The sequence below is a fragment of the Fukomys damarensis genome, unplaced genomic scaffold, assembly GCF_012274545.1.
Source record: "Fukomys damarensis isolate Sample0158 unplaced genomic scaffold, DMR_v1.0_HiC HiC_scaffold_31, whole genome shotgun sequence".
In the NCBI taxonomy this organism is placed as follows: domain Eukaryota; kingdom Metazoa; phylum Chordata; class Mammalia; order Rodentia; family Bathyergidae; genus Fukomys; species Fukomys damarensis.
In genome coordinates this window covers 18,788,308-18,802,264 of record NW_022900943.1, presented here as the reverse complement: position 1 = coordinate 18,802,264, position 13,957 = coordinate 18,788,308, and the positions used below count along the sequence as shown (strand labels likewise).

General features: G+C 46.2%; 2 protein-coding genes across 20 annotated transcripts in view; one reads left to right on the top strand and one right to left on the bottom strand.

Moving 5' to 3' along the window:
- LOC104872274 overlaps positions 1 to 13,957 on the bottom strand; it is a 202,701-nt gene that overhangs the window by 40,078 nt on the left and 148,666 nt on the right. The gene's annotated exons all lie outside the window — the stretch shown is intronic.
- Trpm3 (transient receptor potential cation channel subfamily M member 3) overlaps positions 1 to 13,957 on the top strand; it is a 506,665-nt gene that overhangs the window by 480,236 nt on the left and 12,472 nt on the right. The gene's annotated exons all lie outside the window — the stretch shown is intronic.

Sequence of the window (13,957 nt, the reverse complement as noted above, 5' to 3'; positions counted from 1 at the left end):
AACTTGACCTCTGAAATTGGCTGAACTTCCGGTTAGCTCTGTTCCCTCCTCCCTTGTTGTCTCCCCTCCCTTTCCTCTGTCTCTCTGCTCTGGGTGTGCGTGATTCATGGGGGTGTGCGCACATGGACCTGTGTTATCGTGTGATCATTGAGAATGCAGCACAGAGCATGAGCATTACCTCTGGCTGAAGAGTTGCATGAGATGTGGAGACAGAGAGAGAGAGAGAGAGAGACAGAGAAACAGATAGACTCCCCCAAGTCTGTACTACATGAGTACTGGTCTAGCGGACCAGTGAATGGCTTTTGTTTTACATTTAGGCAAGGTATATAAGTAGAAAAAGACCAACCTGTCTCCTTTCAGTAGGACCTAGAAAGTGGCCAATTTTTATACGGTTGTGGTTTAGTTTTAGGATTTTCCCACAGGTCTACCCAAGCCAACCGGGCCAAAGGAAATGCTGCTCATGCACCATTGTTCAGAATACAGTTGCATGAAGCACTAGCTTATGAAAATATGATGGCAAATGACAGACCATGAACAAGGCCATGGATTCAGTCCTCAGCACCACACACACACACACACACACACACAGTAATGGCCTTTTCTTTTTTCTTTTTTTTTTTTTTTTTTTTTTTTTTTTTTTTTTTGGTGTCAGGGATCAAACTCGGGACCTTGCTCTTGTGAGGCAGGTGGGGGCACCACTGAGCTAAATCCCCAGCCCAATGGCCATATTCTAAAAACACAAATGTAGGTCACGTGTGTCCACTTTGTATTCTGCAGTGTTTGTACAGTGGCAAAGTAAAACCACCTTGTCTTCAAATATTCTAATGAGCAAGACCCACTACGCTGATTTCTTGGGGGGAGGAGAGGGGAAAATACAGATTTTCAGCAAACTGTCTCTTGTACTTTAAAAAAAAAAAAGAAAACCTTCATATCTTCATGAAGAAGGGAAATGAGGGTATAAATCTACCCCCTCTGTTATATATTTTAAGATGGAGGTGCTCACTGCTGAGTAAAACTGTCTAGAATATTTTCAGACCACGCACTGGCTTCAGCTCTGGGTTGGATTTTCTACCTCTGGAAAGGGTAAGGTACTTAGGAAAGGAGAGGTTTTGCCTGTACCTCAGTTTATTGTTCTGGGCACAGCGGGTGTGGTGAACAGTGTGTGCTGAGCAACAACCATGTCGGAGTTTAGCAGCAGTGAGAAGAGCTGGGCTTGTGCCCTGGTGCCATCAATAGAACCCGTTCCCTCTCCCAGGCCTCATACCGGGAGGTTTTCATCTATCTGTAAAAGTTGCTTTTGCTCAAATCAGATGAGAAATCATCTTTCCCTTGGTGGACTGCTATTTGGCCAATAAAGGCAGGCAAGCCGTGGGTGGGCAGGGGCCAGAGAGAACCCTGCGTGGGCTCTCACACCCGTCTCCTCAGCCTCCATTTCTTTATGGTAGGTGACATGCAGAGGCGGCTGAGGTCATTCTGCAGGCTGCTCTGGTCCCCTGGGGGGCTGGGGGTGCTCCCTGTTTCCTTTAAGGGCCTCACGGATCTGTTGGGACAAATAAAAGCAATGAAGAAAAGGCTTACTTAGTGGACAAGAAACCAGGCAGGAGCTGGAGGAAGGAGAATTGCTGTTTCTTTCGTAGATCCAATAAAGAGTCATGATAAATAACAATGCCCTACCATTATATTCATCTTACCGGAGCCTGCCTTTACCCTCCGACGTCTTTTCAAAGGCGCCGTGTCATGCCCTCCTCTCTAACTGCTCTCCGCAGCAGTCCTTCAGACACAGGGATCTTCCTACGCTCCCGGAACACACTCACGGCAAAGCCGCACAAAGCACCTCTCCCAGGAGCCTCTTGGCCAGCTCCGCCCCTCAACGCACACACTGCGGGGCCCTCATGCCCCTGCTCTACTCTTTATTTCTTTCACAACACTTATCACCTCCCCCCTACCTGCTCCGTGTATTCATTCATTATGTACTGTTTCTGTCCCTTTGGCCACCATCACCACTCCTGCTGGCCATCACCATGGCCTTCCCGGAGCGGAATTGCAGAAAGGCTGCGATCTCTGCTGTATCTCTCCCTGGGGTGGCCGCAGCCCTCACAACATGCCGTGGCTCCTGGCAGGAGCTCCACAGACACATGTTGGATGAACAACAGGGAAGGTGGTGTGTCCCATTGTCGTTATTAATATTATTTCTATTGTCCTAATTATGCCAGGCTTTGGGATGAGGAAACGGAGGTTCAGACACATCCGTGGAGTCCCCTAAAGGCACACGGAGGACAAAATGTCAGAGTGAGGTCTCAAACTGAACCCATCCAGGTGACTTCAAGGAATGGTTAAAATGGTTCAATCAGTTGTGGATAATTACCAAAGCAGGGAGTGCAGGATAATTGGATTGTTTTAAATATCCAAACCCCAAAGAACACCGAAGTACCTTTCCCATCCTCTGTTTTCTACATCCCACTCCACTCCTGCATTTCATTGGCATTTGAGTTTGTTGTTTTTAAGAGCTAAACCAAGATGGAAAACGTTCATTTATTTTAAAGGAGGAAAAGTTCAATTTAGCTAACATATTTATTGGAACTGACATGTGTCACCATGTGTTAGTCCACTGTGCAAGGGTGTACCGTCCCCTCACTCTGTTAATATAGCAATGGTGGTGTTTACATTCAGCACACAGTTGGATATTCACAACACAACAGCAAGTGCAGGGCACTGGCATCCAACCCTGCCAACAGCTGTTTAGGTTCTAAGCAGAACGTGGGCTGCATGCTATCCAGAGTCTTTGATGTTTGAGGATCATCAGCTGAAGGGTGGAAAGCTCAACTTGTAAGAATAAACAGAGAGGAGCAGGCAGGAGTGCGGGGCTCAGGATCTGGATGACAGCGAGGAGAAACAGGGCACAGGCAGGAAAGTGTGCCAGCAGATCAGAGCCAGGGGCGTGAGCTGCAGTGCAAATGGATTTCTTGCATTGTCACTTACAGGGGAATTTATAAACAATGTCAGTGGGAACTTGGGTTTGTTTACATACACATTCCTAATATTAGGGGCCTTACTGATTGCTGTGTAGATGTCATAGGAACCCTGAGGCACAATCCAGTGAGCGTGGACTGGCACAGCCTTGCATCCCCTGAGGAACATCTGCACAGAGATATGGGTCCTCGTAGGCACAGACAGCCTTGCGGGGAAACTGCTGGCTTTGTTCTTATAAGACAGTGTCTCTCAGAGAAGGCTCAGTCTTGTCCCCCTTCAGATATTCCAAAGAATATCAATACCCTAACCATGGTTTGGGGAAAATCATGTGATCCCATACAAATCAGTGATTCTTTTCCTTGTGGCATGGACCAAAGTTGTGTGGACCCTCAGGGAGGCCCTCAGTAGTCCGGCAATGAGCATGGCGTTGTGCTCCTCTGTGCCTGTGATGAGGGAGGACCTCAGCCGCCCTGGGCTCTGGAGGTGCAGAGGTGTGATGTGAGGGGCTGTGGTCAGAACATCACCAGCAAGAATTACTACAGAGGAGGATGGCCGAGAACAAATCCAGAAGAGCATGTACGCTGTTTCACCTGTTCTCTACATTTGTTGTTGTCATTTTAGTTTGGAGGGAAAAAAAAAGAAAAAGCTTAGCTAATCCATAAGCAAGAATTGCCTTAAGCAAATACCAACCCGAATTTTTAATGACGAAGAGAAGCCCTCAGCAACATCTGAGTAAACCATTTTTATTTCCATCCATCGTTCAATCTCCGCAGGTCCCCTTCTCCCGCCTCCGTGGCCTGCTCCCCAGTCCCACAGTTTCCGGCTCCCCGGGTCCTGGCCACCTCAGACCCCCCCAACTGTCTGGGGTGAAGCTTCTCTCCAGGGTGCTAATGACACAACTAGAGAACAATGTTGATTGCAAGAAAACAGAACCACTCAAACTAGATTAAAGAAAGATCAACAATAGGCGCACAAGAGGAAACCACAGAGGCATTCAGAGACAGGAAACAAAAAGCCTGACGTGAGCTGCCTGGAAATGAACCTGGTAGTGGTTTTGGGGAGCTGGCCTCTGAGCCCTGACCGCTCCCGTTGACATTTTTCTGCACCTTCTCTCCAGCCTCAGTCCGTCAAACATCTCTCTCATTCTCTCTTGCCCAATTTCCCATTCCCTTCTCTTTCCTCCACTTCTTTCTCAGATGTCTTGCTGTACTTGTATATAACCAATGCAGCCTGACTACCTGATCTTCTTTCTTTCTTCTTATTTTTTTACTTTTGGTTTTGGTTTTGTATACACCAGGCTGGCCTTGAACTCACGATCCTCCTGCCCCAGCCTCCCAAGTGCTAGAATTGCAGGCATGTGCTACCATGTGTGGCTCCCCAAGACCTTCAATTAGATATCTGCCATCAGCTAGAGTCTCTGCGCTTCAGATTAGTTTCTAAAGGCAAAGAGTGTGACTGGACACTGGTCATTCAGTAACATTCCTCCTGGGGCAAGGATGGCATCTGCTCCGGTCCCCTATGACCTCAGCTGGGGCTGAGTGGGCAGAGCAGCGAGGAGAAGGTTTTGTCAAACTAAAGGACCCAGGGCTGCCTTTCCCAGTTCTAGTAGGGCAAGGGCAGCTGGGTGTACTAGGTAGGTTAAAACATCCCAAACTTGCTGGCTTACAGCTATGAGCATTTACTGAGCTCGCCAGCCTGTGGGTTGGCTAGAGGACTCTTCTGGGTGTAGCTGGGCTCATGTCTGCTGGCGATCTGCTGATCTCAAGCAGCCTCAGCCTCAGACAACCGAAGCCTCTGGGAACTGAGGCTCCAGCTCAGGCCCATCTGTCGTGAGGATGCTGAGGTGAAGGAATGGAAACAGAAACGATCACAGGCTTCCTCAGGGTCTGTGTGGGTCATATTTGTGGGTCATATCCCATTGGCCAAAGCAACCAAGGTGGCTAAATTCAGAGTCAAGGAAATAGATCCCACCTGTTCAAAGAAAGAAACTCTAAACTCCATGGCAGAGGAGCTCGGATACAAGCAAGGGAGAGAAACTGAGGCCATTAACGCAGGCTGTCAGCTGTAGCATGGCAGGCCACTCCCTGCCATATGTACAGCAGCCTCATGTACATGTCCTTCCTCGCAAGACTGAACAAAGTCTTCCTAATACAAAATAATGAATGACCAAGGTTAGAATTCTGAAACTCTCAAACTTCCAATGGTTACCTTGGGGCCCTCTCACTCACCAGCTAGCATCTTACCTAGCAGTTGGGTTAGGGAAAGAGAACAGAAGCTCCCAAAATTTTGGAGGGGCAGCCAGTTCATGGTGCTTTTGGTTCTAAAGAATCAGAGATCCCTGGATTTCCACTACTTCTGCTCTTCCTGTCCTCTCCTCACATACATTGGCAGTCACCTCTTGAAAGAAAGAGAAGTGTTCGATGCTGCCATAGGAAGACTGCTGCCTGGATTGACCATGATCTAAGACCCTCAGGTAAAGAAACTTCTAGAACGATGTAGCCACACAAAGCAAGACACCTCCAGTATTCTCACGAAGGAGACTGTTGGGCCAGCAAAAGGCTGAAGAACAGAGTCATCCAAATGGAATTCACCCTCAGAGGGAGCCCCCAGAGCCGTGCAGTCTAAATCCTCCATGGTAAACTGTACGGGTTTTCAAAGGGAGGTAGGGAAATTCTCGTTGTCTCATTATCTTTTCAAGATGGATTTGTAGTTGAAAATCCTTTCTTTGCAAACAGAAATTGGATAAATGTAGTCAGATACTCAGCTAACCTCTTTATTCCATTGCCTGTGGTATGCACTAAGCTTTGGGGGCCTACCTTCAGACAGGAGAGGAAGGGAAAGTCTTTAAGAAATCACCTTCTTCATCTTACTTCAAAGGTTAATGCTGCTTATATCAAACAGTGTTTCATTTTAAATTTTTTCTACTTTTGGGAAATAATATGGTATGCACATTAAAGAAATTAAGTATTTCTTTCCCCTGTATAAGATGAAATAAAAAAGGCATCAAGGCCTATGCACGACACCTATTATATGAACCTAATTTTTCGTCCAGACTTTAAACTTCATCTACCTGTTTCTTCATCTAAACAGTTCAGACCATGTTATTCATGTCAATGGAAACAAGAAAAAATATCAGGTGTTCCTAGGACTTGGGAAGCTGAGGCAGGAGGATTGTGAATTTGAGGTAAGCAAGGCTACATAGCATGTTCAAGGGCAGCCTGGACTACATGATGAGATCCTGCCTCCAAGAACCAAAAGATAGGGCCAGGGATTTAGCCACTGCCTACCTTGCAAGCCCAAGGTCCAGAGTTTGATCTCCCGTACTGCAAAAAAAAAAAGAAAGAAAGAAAACAAAGAGGTGAAAAAAATATTAGAAGGTGTCTCACACTATCTCTACCTTTGTTCACAATTGAGAGATTCTTCTCAAAGCCATGTTAGCTCATTCTTCAGAGGCACAAAGGAAAGAGGCCTTGTGGTCCACCACACTTGAGTGGCCATTCTGATTCTCTGTTCCTCTTAGTCCTCTGAGATGCTGGCAGACACTAACGCTTTCCAAGCCTTAGTCGTCATCTGTAAAATGACGATAACATTATCTGTAATGTCAAAGTTTTGTAAAGCTCAGGGCCTTGCATAAGCATTTAATAAGCAGACTCCGGTAATATCACACCGGAAAGCCACTAAAGCCGAGTGGCGCACACACGGGCCCTGGGGGAAGCGAGGGTCACACCCACGTCTGCCTCATTCGTCATCTGCAGCTCCAGTGCCAGTTACCACGGCGCATAGCAGGAACTGAGAGTTGTTTTTTTGGTAAACAGAATGATTCTGCCATTATCCCTTACAAGCCGTAAGGGGTTGGGTAAGGCAATCTCACCCTTTGGCATGTGTTTCCTCAACTGTAACACGAGAACAATACGCTTCTTACAGAACTGCTAGGAAACCGGGTTGCGACGCCAGGGAAAAGGGCCTGGCACAGAGGTGAACACACAGATGCCACCTCCGCAGATGCTTTCCACAGAGGTTTATTCCACATCGCCTCTGTCCTTCATGTTTTCGTGATCTCAGATGAAGGAAGAACTGGGACCAACCTTCTTGTGGAGAATCACTCATTATTAAAGCTACCTTTTAAAACAGCCAGTGTGTGGAGGTGGGGCCCAGGGTATAAGTGAGAGAAGCCCTTAGCACTCTCAGAGTGGGGTCCTCTCCAAAATGGCAGCATTTCAGATATAAGCAGGATAAACCAGGCCCAGTGGTGCCTGCCTGCAATTACAGCACTCTGGGAGAGCGAGGTACAAGGATTGCAAGTTCGAGCCCAGCCTGGGTAACTTTGCAACTTAGCAAAACTTTGTCTTAAAATAAAAACCAGAAAGGGCTGGGTATGTAGCTCAGTGTGAAGGCCCTGGGCTCAATCCCCTGTACCCAAAGCAAGGATATCTGATTCTGACCCCCTTGGATTCTTTCCCGTGCAACTGTGAATTGGTGTAGGTCAGGTTTCAGCTGTGCCAGGTGGACTCATGGAGATCCTGGGGCGGGCCAGAAATGATCTCTTCCCACACACCTCACACACCCATTGTTACAGGAGCTAAAGGAGTGTCCCCGGTTCTGTATCACTCTCATTTGCTCGGCTGTACTTTTAGGAGTTTTAATCTTGGGAACAATTCTGAAGTAGGCCAGTGTCGCATGTTGGCTGAGAGGGAAAGCATAGTGGGATGGTTAGCAATGCACAGATGCAAGACAGGGTGTCATGACTGGTTTGCTATGGAGATGTGCATAACAGCACTCAGAGAGAGATTTTCCACAACCTTTGCCAAAGAACAAGCATGTTGCTTTCACCTTGGCAATTGCCAGAAACAAAGAAAAAGAAAACAGTCTATTGTTTCCCTTGGTCAGTCTTTTGCTATCACAGGAGCTATCCTACATCAGCAGGTCACAGTAGCACATGACAAGGTCAGGGGCAAATAGGACAGTGGATGCCAACGCAGTGAAATGCGTCACCACAGGCCAGATGTGCAAGTGACAGCCCCGCCTGCATCCATTCTGAAAATATTTATCAAGCAGCCAACATGTGCCAGGAAGTTCTGGAGGCAGCCTCCAGTGTTTAGTGAAACAAAAGAGACAAAAAACCCTTCTTCCCTGAAGCTTATGTTGAGTAAGGGTGATGTTGGCCCTTATTTTAGCTTGGGGGGTTTTGTTTTTCATTTTTTGTTTTTCATTGCCGTGATGGGAGTTGAACCCAGGCCCTCAATCATGTTAAGCAAGTGCTGTGCCGCCAGCTACATCCCAGCCTCTTTGGTTATACGAAAGACTGGGCGTGGTTGTATGACCCCAGCTATTGACAAGGTGAGGCAGGAGGATCACGAGGTCAAGGCCAGCCTGGACAACTTAGTGAGGCCCTCGCTCAAAATCTTAAAAATGATAAAAAATTTTATTTAAAAAAGAAAGTATCGGGCTGGGGATTTAGCTCAGTGGTTCTGCTGCCTGCCTCGAAAACACAAGGACCCGAGTTTGATCCCCAGTACCAAAAAAAAAAAAAGAAAGTATCCACGGGAAGGCTAAATTCCAAGTCCTCCGAAATATAAACAGAAAAGGGAGGGCTTTCTTCCTACCATCCACATATTCTGGGGCAGTGTGGCTGTGGCCTATCTGGGTGTTCCAGAGCAGAGCCCAGTTGTCTATTTCTGCTGATGAGCGCGTTATTGGCAGAAATGGCCCTCTCAGCTTCTCACCACACAGTGTATCCATGTGGCCCACGTAAATAAAACATACATAATCTGAATCTGCAAATGCTGGATCCCTTTGAATTTGGCAAGGACTGCGTAGATGTAGCTCTGCCCCTCTGTGCCTGCATCCTGGCTTAACCTGTGTAACATCCTGTAGCTTAATCTATGCAATATCAGCTTCTAAAACAACTTTTCCTCACTTCAGAGGTAGCTGACCTTGTCCAGGTGCTTGCCAAAGTCCCCCAAGTACCTCCTTATTTTACAATAGGTTGAATCTCTGAGTGTAAGCCCCAGTAGACAAAGGTTGAGTTCTACATTGTAGACCCTTTAAATTAGTTTATATTTTGGTGAGGAGCAACAGTGGCCTCCGGCTGCTGAAATTCTGACAATGATTCAGTCTTGTATTAGACCAAATGATTCAGTCTTGTATTAAACCAAATTCTATGTCCCGGACTGCCCCTTCCAGTCTTTCTAAGTCTATTCCAAGACCCCAAATGCAGGCTCGCAGGAGCAGGGTCCCCACACTGTGAGCATCTTTTACTACTGGCCTGTGGACAGGGGTGGAAGTAGGGTGTCAGTACCAGTCAGGAGTCTTGTTGTGAGTGACAGAAATTCACCTCAGAATGACTTCGGAGAAGAAAAATGACACGTTCATGTGCTCGGATAGGGCTGGTTTCAGGAACAATGGGATTAGGAACCAGCTTCTGCTCTCTGTGATGGTGTCACTCTTAGGCAGGTCCTGTAGTAGTTCCAGCCAAAGCTGATGCTCCCTGACTCTGCTTGGTCAGCCTTGGCCAACATGATGTCCTTGCATCAATCATTGCAATCAGGAAATAAAACAGACTGATTGATCTTCTCCCAGCTATGGATTTGGAGTTCATTTTACCCAAACTTCATGGGCTGAGCGTGAGAGCAGCATTAGTCCACAAGGAGAAACCAAGATGCTCTTGCCAGAAGTAGCAATGCATTTTGTGTGGGTGGAACCTACAAACATCTACTACAAGGACTCACTGCCACCAGTAAAGAGGGAGGTGACAGTGTGCCACTGGATATGAAGTGACTATGCATCCACTGTTCCAGGAGAACTGGGAGAAAAAACACCCAAGTGTCAGGTTCCAAAGCAGAAAAGGAAGAGTCACAGTGGTAGTGACCAACCCATGTGCCCCTAAAGGCCACCCTTAGGCTACCATGGATGCGTGTACCTGGGACATCTCCCCGGGAATATGAGTCCCCGGATACCAGTTGGCACCACATGACAATCCAGATCACCTATCCTCCTCCTTGAAATCTGCTGCTTGCCAGGGCTTGAAGGTACCCAGTTCCATCATCATCAGTGATAGACATCTATAAGTGTGAGTCATAGCACTTTCTAGCAAATAAATACCCAGAACAAGGACATCATTAGGAGACATCATAGAGCAATGTTTTGCTCTAACTCCTGCATATAATGTTCACTGCTTCTTTGCTGATATTACCAAATGAAGGCTTGTCTATTAATGATTCACTTTTTTATCATTATCACTCTCACAAGGATCATCTAATTCATTTATACTGCACTTGTTGCTGTAGAATCTAGATGATGTTCCTTAGGTTAGTCCTGATTACCAGACTACTCTGTCTGACCCAGGCAAAACAGGACTGCAGCAATTCAAGCAGCTCCCTATCAGGGCTGCCACCTGAGCTCATACCACACACCAATGCAATGTTCTGCCCCCTACTAAATTGTGAGTTCCTTAACTAGTATAGTCTCTCATTCCCAATATGCCCTGTAGCCAGTCTGTTTTAATCACTCCGTAAATGTTTATAGAATAAGTGCTGTGTTTAGTGACTGCAAAACAAAGAGAATTAAGACATAGCCCCTAAACCCAAGAAACCTAAAGTCCCTTAATTTCAAAACTAACAATACTAATAATGACATCAGCTAGTGTTCACTGAGGGCTGTGCGCTAAGTACTGAGCCATAGGCTTTGATGGCTGTTGTGGTCAAGGTGGTATTTCAACTTGACTGACTTTGGGATCTGTCTCGGGGATTGGCAGAGCACACTTCCAGGTGTGTCTGGGTAGGTCACGGAGCCACAACCTTGAGATCTATGTCTGCTCCCTTGCCCCGTCCACTTCGGCACTCTCCCCCGGCTCTGCTTCCTGTCATGAGCTAAGCAGCTTTGCTCTGCTACGCCCTTCTGCCACAGTGTCTCGGATACAGACAGCCAATCATGGACGGAAACCATGAACAGATTCAACATCTCCTTCTGTTAAATTGTGGGTATTAGACATTGTGTCTCAGCAACAAAAAAGCTAATACGGAAAACTGTTACCAAAGAAATGGGGTTGTTGCTATGACTACACCTGAGTATGTGGTTTAGAAGCCCTTGAAATTGGTTTGCGAGAGGAATTTGGAAAGTTTTGGAGTTGCCAGCTAGAGAAGCCTTGGAACGCTGTAAGCAGAGTAAGAAGAGACTGATGGGAGATTCTGGTCAGAGCTCAGAAGACCAGAATGGTGCTAGAAATGGAGAAAATAAAGGCCAGGAACAGGAAGTTTCAGTAGGAACAAGGACTCCATCAGCAGTTGGACTAGAGGCCATCTTGTTACACTCAGGCAGAAGATTTTTCTCCATTTAGCCCACATCCCATGACTTTTACAGGAGACTGAAACTAACCTGTTGAAGAAAATTTCAAGACAGCCTAACATTCAAGCTATTGGTGCTGCTGGCTGCTTTTAGCCAGATTTATAGTGAAAATTGGGAATGAAGGGCAGAGCCGAAAAAAGGAACCACGTTGGGGCCAAAGGTGTGGCTGCTAAAAAGATTAGCATCATTCAAAAGAAACCAAGCATTTTTTCAGGGACAAGAAAGAAGATGTCTTCAGGGCACCTGAAGCATGAGCAAGACTCCACTTGTTGCAGGTTCAATGGTACAAAATTTGTCACCCTTTCTTTTGAGAATAAAGCTCCCAGGATTCTTCCTTGATAAGCACCTCCTAAGGGACTGTTTCCCCAGGATTCATTTCACTGTACTCAGACATTGAGGCTCTTGGAGGCTGATACAGCTATGGTCCAAAGAGAGCTGACTGCTACTTCTGCTGACAGCTGACTATGATAGCATCCCCTAATGCTGATTTTTATTGGCATGCAAAATACAAGAGCTGTAGAGCCAGGGAGGTTTAGACTCAAATTTCAAAGGAAGACATGAAAAGCCAGGTAAGAAGCTCCTGAGAGGACTGTGCATGAAGCTGAGGAGATGAAGCCAACCCTGCAGTGGAGGCAAGAAGTCGGAGATGCCAGCAACACAGAATGTCTGGTGAGGAAAGTTTCAGTCAACGAACGCAGCCAGACCAAGGCGGAGGCTGTGTCACCTCCAACTGGCAAAACCATAGATGTGAAGCTACCTCCAAGACCTTTGGAACTCAATTTTTACCACTGTGTGCCCTGAATCCTGGATATGGAACTATGGGACCTAATGTCTGCCTTGCTGGTTTTCTGTCTTGCTTTGGTCTGTTTCTTTGGTATCTTCCTAGTCCTTCTTTTTTAGGATAAGAATATTTTCCCTGAGCCATTGTGCCTCAGGATTATATAACTTGTTTTTTGTTTATTTATTTAGGTGGGATTGCTGTACAATGTAACTTGTTTTTATTTTTACAGAGGTTCACAGCCAAGGGTTTGCCTTGAGTCTCAGAAAAGACTTGAACTTTGTGTGCATGTGTGTGTGTGTGTGTGTGCGTGTGTGTGTGTGTGTGTGTGTGTGTGTGTGGTACCAGGAATCGAACTCAGTATCTTGTACTTGCAAAGCAGGTGCAGTGCCACTGAGCTAAATCCTGGGCCCTACAATCTATTTATTTATTTGGTTGGTTGGTTGGTTGGTTATTTTTGGTATCAGAAATTGAACTCAGGACCTTTGCTTGTGAGTCAGGCAGTGGGACCACTGAGCTAAATCCCCCACCCAAGACTTGGACTTTTGAAAATGCTGGAACTTAATGAATGTACTGTACTATATACCTAAAATGTACCACTAAACTCAATGAGGAAAACAAAAGAAAATGCTGGAACTGTTGAGAAATTGGGGAAAGGATTACTGGTATCTGGTTGTATGTTGTATAGTAGCTTTATCTTAGGTAAAATTATTAATTTGCTATCTTTATTTAGAGAGTAAGTATGGTTAAAGGAAAGTGTCTAGATTTAGGTTTATATTTAGGCAAGAAGTTGAAAGGGGTGAATTGAGGTGGTGAGAGGTGGAGTTTCAAGTTGATTGGCTTAGGGATCCACACTGGACATTGTTGGAGCAGACTTGTGGGTGTGTCTGGGTGGGCCATGGAGGCATACACTGGGTGTCTGTGTCTGCCCCTTCACCTCTTCCACTCTGGCAGTGCTCCGCGGCTGTGTGCTTCAAGGCTGCTATGAACTAAGAGACTCTGCTAGCCACACTCTTCCACCATCATGTATCTGTCCTGTAGCCAGTCGGTAATGGAAACCATAAGAAAATTAAACCTCTTGTCCTTTAAGTTGTATTAGGTACTAAGTCTCTCCAGTGACAAAGCTGACTAATACTCATGCCTTATGTGACGTAACAAATGACAACCCCTCATGGTATGTATTATCACTTCTCCTATTTCACAAGTGAGGATGGTGAAGTCCACGGAATGAACCAGTCACTTGAAAATGGTGCAGTCAGAGTTTGAACTCAAGTTGTCACTATAATTCATGTTCCTAGCCACTACATTAATGCTACATCTACACTGGCAGGAAAAAATATGAGGTTGAAGAAGCTGGAATAAATTAACACCCAAAGGACTGGCAGGGAATTCCCAGGGTCAGTCATATCGACATGAAATCAAATCTTATTGACAACACTAAGCTGCTCCAAGTTATAGCTAGACAGGCCCTTTGAGGAACAGGACAGAAGCACACAGAACACCTACAGCGACACTGAAGCCACTGTTTAATGCCTATGGAAATGCACTGCTCGTCCTCCTGGCTCCCCTCTCAGCCGGGATACCTTGAAAAGCAATTTTTCCCACTGAGAATTTTGAATGGAATGTAGACGAGGGTAGTGGCCCCCTTTCTGACACTCAGGGTTTCAGCTCATGGTTTTAGAAGTTTTATTCGGTGGTCACTTGGCTCCATTGTTTCTGGGTCTGTGGTGATTATCATGTTGTTGGAAGAAATGGTCCAGTTTGTGCCTAGAGAGAGAGGTGGGCAGTGACAGGAGATGGCACTGGGTCAGCCAGCCCAAGTTGGGACTTCATCCTGAAGCCACCGTGGCCTCTACCGCTGGGTTT